A 6,755-nucleotide genomic window follows, 5' to 3' on the forward strand; every position below is an offset into this window, starting at 1 on the left:
GGACATCCTCATTATCACCCCTTTGCCCTACAGGGGAGAGGCAACATTTTGCCCTTTACCACTGAGCCCTGGCTGGGACAAGCCCTTCCCTCATCCCCCCACCAGAGCTGAGAAATGTTGGCAGGGAAGCTTAGCACAGGCAGTCCCCTCTTACTGTCATTAAAAATGGCTTCTGTCAAAGATGCCACCCCCAGTGGGACCCTGCCTTGACTGCCTCCCTGTTTGGCCCCTGTCTATCTTGATGTCTCAAGGTCCATATCATACTCCCAGCAAGGACTCAAAAGAGAAAAAAGTTCTTCTTTATTAGTTCCTGTACCTCCTCCATCTTTAAATTTTGTACCACAATAATTTACAATTACTAGTCAAGTGGATGATCACCAGTAGAATTATTTCCCTTCAAAAGAATCACCACCCAAACAGGGCTATGGTTATTCTAAGCTCCACCCCCTCATACCCCTCAAGATAATTATGACATATGGCAGCCAACATCAGGACATTCTGGGTTATAGAATCTTAGTGGGCACATCCACAATCCACTCTGTGCTAAACTGGACTAAGTCCAAACCACTTCTTCAAAGTCCCAGAGGTAGATCAGGTATGCCTATCTCTCCTGCAGCTTTAGAGGTTCTGCTCCTAATTCTCTGTGCATGACTCCACAAAGAACACATATATACACATCTCCAGCAATAAAAAACCAAACAGAGTAAAATCTAAATCCAAATATGGAAAATAATCCTTTCTCCTATGGAAGACACAAGTCTGCATTGTCTTGGCTTTGCTAAAATACCACTCTTTGGCAAGACACACCAGTTTCACATTACAAAATAAAATGTTTGGTTTAGCTTCTCAATCTAAACATCTCCATTCTGGTAGGCTCAGTTTCCCTCAGGAACAATACTTTTATGTCTCTAGAAGTGAGGAATGTTCCAAAACAACACACACAAAGCAAAGGGAAGTCTCCTCCTTTCCAGTGAAGATTACTGTTGAAGATCTTATAAAAGAGCTTCCCCCAATTCTGGGCTACTGAAAGTTTATAAAGATTAGGGTACAATCTCAATACATTGTGGGTGTGTGAGTGTGTATACTATATATTCCAATCTGCAGGGTGATACATGGTAATGTGTGAATATCCCATTGCCCAATAATCCTCAAAAATCTTCTGCCCAATAATTTTAGCATCCTTTGATGATCCTGATGATGATTATAATGGTGGCTGCAAATGGTGATTTTTCTAATTCTATAATTTTTTCCCCATTTTTTAGCTGGCAGCCTTTGAAAGAAGAAAGCTTACCTCCACCACCACCTTTAGTTTGAGTGTCACTATGGACTAATGGGTTCTTTTCTGAGTCAAGATGATATAAACCATTATCATCATTGTTCTTTTTGATGTTCAATGTATCACAAATTTGGGCAGCAGGAAAAATTTTAAGCTAATTCCTGTATCTTTTTGACATGTCCCCATTAATTTTGAGTACTTCCTCAGTTTTTTGCACAAGATGTTTCCAACTTACTGTGTATTTCCTGTATCCCAGACTTAAAATCAGCCATTTCCCCAAAGAAACTGGGTTCCTTTCAGTGGAGAATAAATAGTATTTAGAAATCAGCATCTGTGTACGACGTATGCCCAGTGTTACTGGAACGTTATTGCTTCTAGGCTTCTTCAGGAGACAGAGCTAGGAAATAAACATTTTTAAAGAAGCATGAGTTAATACTGATACTTTTAATTCAAATCAAATCTAATTTCAAAAGAACATAATTCTTCCTATCCTCCTCTTACTCCAATCACAATCTCCCTTCTCCCATAGTGAGGAAAGATCTCCTGGTTTCCAACAATTTTCTCAACATACACAAAATAACTTCAGAATCTCTTTACTGATAGCATTATAAAAAACAAACCTATGAAGAAAATGTCATTATTCACAATTCTTTTTGTACTTAAAATACCTTCTGTTAAGGGAGTACTGTGCTCAAAAGTAAACTGAATTCTTTTTTCTGAATGGTTATAGGATCAATGTGATAGTTTCATCAGTATGGTTAATTTGTATCTGTGTTCAATATTAAGGTTTGTTTTTTAAATTTTTATTGATTTAATATGCAAAACATTTACATGGTTCAAAAGTCAAAACTACATAAAGAAGTGAGCTCAGAGCAGTCATACTATTTCAACATTTTCATTAGTTTCTGGTTTATCCATATATATATATATGCACATATAGGGGCACCTGGGTGGCTCAGCTGGTTAAATGTCTGATGTTGATTTCCACTCAAGTCATGATCTCAGGGTCAGGAGATTGAGCCCAGTGCTGGGCTCCACTGCTTGGGATTCTCCCTTTCCCTCTTCCACCACTGGTGTACACTTTCTTTAAAAAAATAATAATAATATGCAAATATATATGTTGTCTTATTCCCCCATTCCTATAAAAATATTTGTATTATATATACTCTTCCACAACTTTTTTTTTTCATTTAACAATATTCCTTGAAAACACTCCAAGTCTGTTTACAGAAATCTCTGCTGCATAGGCTGTTCTCTACTCCTGCCATGAATATTGATTTATTTAAATTTTTATCTCTACTAGGGACAATTTTAGAAATTTTAAGTTTGCTAGGAAATTATTTATTTCAACTAGATTTTCAAGTGCATTTGCACGAAATTGTACAAAGTAGTTGCAAACTTTAAAAAATGTCTACCATTGCAAAGTTTAGATCTTCCTTGTCATTTCTCATTTTGTGCATTCTCTCCCTTTGTTTCCTCTCTTGATTAGGTTAGCTGGTAGTGTGTCTATTTATTTTTTGCCTAAGAACTATTTTATTTCCTTTTCCCGAAGATTTATTTATTAGTTCTTTATTTTTTCTTTTCCAATAATTAATTTCTGCTTTTTAATCTTTATTATTTTCTTCTTCCTGCTTTGATTTCTTTTACTGTTTGCTTAAAGGTTTGGAATTGAAAGTTTAGTTCATTTAGTTTCATTTTCCTCTCCTTTCACTGATAAAATTATTTTAAGCTATTGCTGTTTCTCCTATCATTGCTCTAATTATCTATCTCCCATATTTCCTGTAAAATAAGTTAGAAGCCTAATTAGATTTTTTTATGCAAGAATACTCAACGGATGGTTGTGTACTTTCAATTACACCACACCACAAAGTACACATTATTGTCCTAGCTATATTGTTGCTAAAATTGATCACTGGGCTCTGGTGGTGTAGCCAGCTTTCTCTATTGTAAGGTTCCCTATCAACATTTTACCTAATATTTTTAGTAACCTTAGGTGATGTTTCCCAGATAGCCTTTACATCATTAGAGGATGCAAAATGGTGGTGGTCTATCCTATCATTGCTTCTTTATTCATTAGCTGGCACTCATCTACAAAAAACTTTTCCTCAGGGCACCTGGCAGGTTCAGTCAGTACCAATGTGTGACTCTTGACCTCGGGGTGTGAGTTTGGGCCCCACATTGGGTGTAGAGATTACTTAAAAGTAAAATCTTAAAAAACAAAAACAAAAGCCTTCCTCATCTATGAAGAACTATTCCTCACTAATTATTTATTTATACAGGAAAGGCAGGATACTTGATTAACCCCCCCTATTCATCAATGTTTAAATTACATTACTCAGTAATCTGGCAACCTCCAATGGTAACCAATGTGTTCTTTAAAGCATCATCATGAACAGATTTATACATATTTGATGTTTCAATTCATTGCAGTCATTACTGTTTTTACTTAACTTTTAAAATTTTATACTTGTATCTCCTTTACAGTGAAATTCTCAAATTCTAATGGTATTAACACAATTATATGTCTTTTCCTATGTCATCACTATTTTTACTACAAATAAGACAACCAAATGCAGTATAAAATTTCTTCGCAGTTCTTTTTTCTTTAGAATACATCCTACCAGGGGTATACTGTATTTTAAAATGAAGTAATTGTTTTATCTACATAGCTATGGTACCAAATTGATACATGGTTATGTTCATTTGGTTCCATTTGTTTTCAATTTTAGGGATTTATTTTTCCTGTTTTCTAATTATATAAACCGTTTATATGGTTCAGAAGCCAAAACTATATAACAAGATGCACCCACAGAACTTTTTCTTCTATCTTTGCCCTTTTATCCTGCACTCTCTCTCCCAACATAGGAAACCATTTTCATTAGTTTTTGATGTATTGTTTCATTGTTACTTTGTGAAAAATATAAAGAAATGTTTTCCCACTATACCAATATTTTCTCACCATTTCTCATACAAAAGGTAGTGTACCATAACTTGCATTTTACTTTATTTCACTTAACGATATAGCCTGGCAGTTGTCCCATACCAATATATCAAGATATTTCTCATTCCTTTCTACAGCTGCATAATTCTCCACTGCTTAGATGCACTGTAGTTTATTAAACCAGTTCCCTGTCACTGAACATTTGAGTGGTTTACAGTTTTACAGGTTTGTGCCTGTAATTTCATATTTTTTGAAAGTATATCTTTGGGAGACATTCCTAGAAGTGAGATTGTTGGGTCAAAGGTAATATTGCCAAATATCACCCCCATGGTGGTTATACATTTTGCCTTTGCACAAACAAATGTGGTTTTCCTCTACATTTTCTTCTGAGTTTTACGGTTTTAGCTTCTATGTGTAAATATTTGATCCATTTTTAGTTAACTTTTATATATGATGTTAGGTCAGGGTCCAACTTCATTCTTTTGGACATGATATCCAGTTGAAAAGACTGGATTTTCACCATGATTGATATTGGCACCCTTACTGAAGTCATTTGAACATACAGATGACAGATTATTTCTGGGCTCTCTATTCTATTCCTTTGGTCTCATTGCCAAAACCATACTGTTTTGTATATGTGCTGCCGAAGCGAGCACAAAACCATACTGTTTTGATTACTATAGTTTTGTAATAAATTTTTAAATCAGGAAATGTGAGACCTACAACTTTGTTCTCTTCTTTTTCAAGATTACTTTGGTTATTTGGGGACCCCTGAGATTCTGATGAATTTTAAAATGGATTTTTCTATTTCTGCAAAAAATGCTATTTGAATTCTCATAGGGATTGCATTGAATCTGTAGATCACTTCGGGTAATACTGATATCTTACCAATATTAAGTCTTTCAGTCCACGAATACAGAATACCTTTCTTTTTTTTTTAAAGATTTTATTTCTTTATGAGAGTCGGGGAGTGGGGGAGGGAGTGGAAGAGCAGAGGGAGAGGGACAAGCAGACCCAGTGCTGAGTGTGGAGCCCGACGTGGGGCTTGATCTCAGGACCCGGAGATCATGACATGAGCAAAAACCAAGATGGGACGCTTAACTGACTGAGCCACCTAGGCACCCCCAGAATATCTTTCCATTTATGTCTTCTTTCATTTCTTTGAGCAATGTTTTATAGTTTCCAGTGTATGAGTCTTTCACTTCCTTGGTTAATTCCTAAGTATTTTATTATTTTTGATGCTGTTGTAAATGGAGTTGTTTTCTTAATTTCCTTTTCTGATTGTTCATTGTTAAATATTTCCCTTATTATAGAAAGGTTGAGCATCTTTTCATACACTTATAGGCTATTTGTATTTTTTGGTGGAACTGTCTGTTCATATCTTTTACTCATTTTCTTATTGTATTGTTGGTATTTGATTCTCAATTTTTAGAAGCTCGGTATATTACTAATATTAGCTCTCTGGATAGGGGTTTGAGTTACACAAGTGTATGCATGTCAAAAATCAGTGAATGTACACTTAAGTTTTGTGCATTATTGCATTTAAATTTTATGTCTGGAGACATAAACAAATATTGAACTTTGATTAGTGATAAACATGCAGAAGTACTTAAAAAGCAGTTTACAGATGTTTGTGGTTTACTTTGAATCCATCAAAAATAATATAAGTGGATATATGGGTGTTTCCTACATAATTTTTTTCAAATTTGCTATATGTTTGACAATGTTCATAATGAAATACTGAGAAAAAATAGTAGCCCTTTAATCATACACAATACAAATATTTTCTCCAAGTTGTCATTTTTTTCTTTTACTTTTCTTAAGGTTTTTTTTTTCTCATGAAAAAATGTTTTTAAAATTATTTAGAGATGTCCTTGTGAATCTTTTATTGCTTAACTTTGAGTCACATTGTGCAGAGTTTTCCTTCTCTTAAAAAGCAATTCATCCATTACTTTTTTCTAGTACTTGCATTATTTCCTCTGTGTGTGTGTCTGTCTCAGCCAAAACATTATTTTTAAAGAAATAAATCATTGTGGATCCAGTGAAGTGCCCTGGGCACCCTAGTCTCTGTCCCTTTATCCCATCCCCAGAAGTAATCACAAAGCTGATTTTGGCATTTATCACTTTTGTGCTTTGGTTATATATGTTTACCATATGTGTATATTTACAAACAATATATAGCTATGGCTTTCACATCTGTAAAACATACTCACAAATAGCACCCTTCTGGAACTTGTTTTCTTTGATCAATATCATATTTTTGAAATTTATCCAAGATAAGAAATATAGCTCTAATCCATTCATTTTAAATGTTAACATAAAATTCTTCCTAAGAAAATACTGCTTTATCAGCCTCCCATGTGTGTATTTTTAGTTTGTTTCAAATTCCCCTCATTAAAAGACAGCTGTCATAAACATTCTTGCAGATATCCTCTTGTACGCATGTGCAAGGGTTTCTCCAGGGAAGACACTTAAGAGTGGAGCTGCTGATTTATAGAACATGTACATCTTCAATCTTGCTAGAGAGGTGGTACAACT

Source organism: Eumetopias jubatus, unplaced genomic scaffold (genome assembly GCF_037043125.1).
Source record: "Eumetopias jubatus isolate StellerSeaLion01/CBP00866 unplaced genomic scaffold, mEumJub1_p1.0 scaffold_1, whole genome shotgun sequence".
NCBI classification, from domain to species: Eukaryota; Metazoa; Chordata; class Mammalia; order Carnivora; family Otariidae; genus Eumetopias; species Eumetopias jubatus.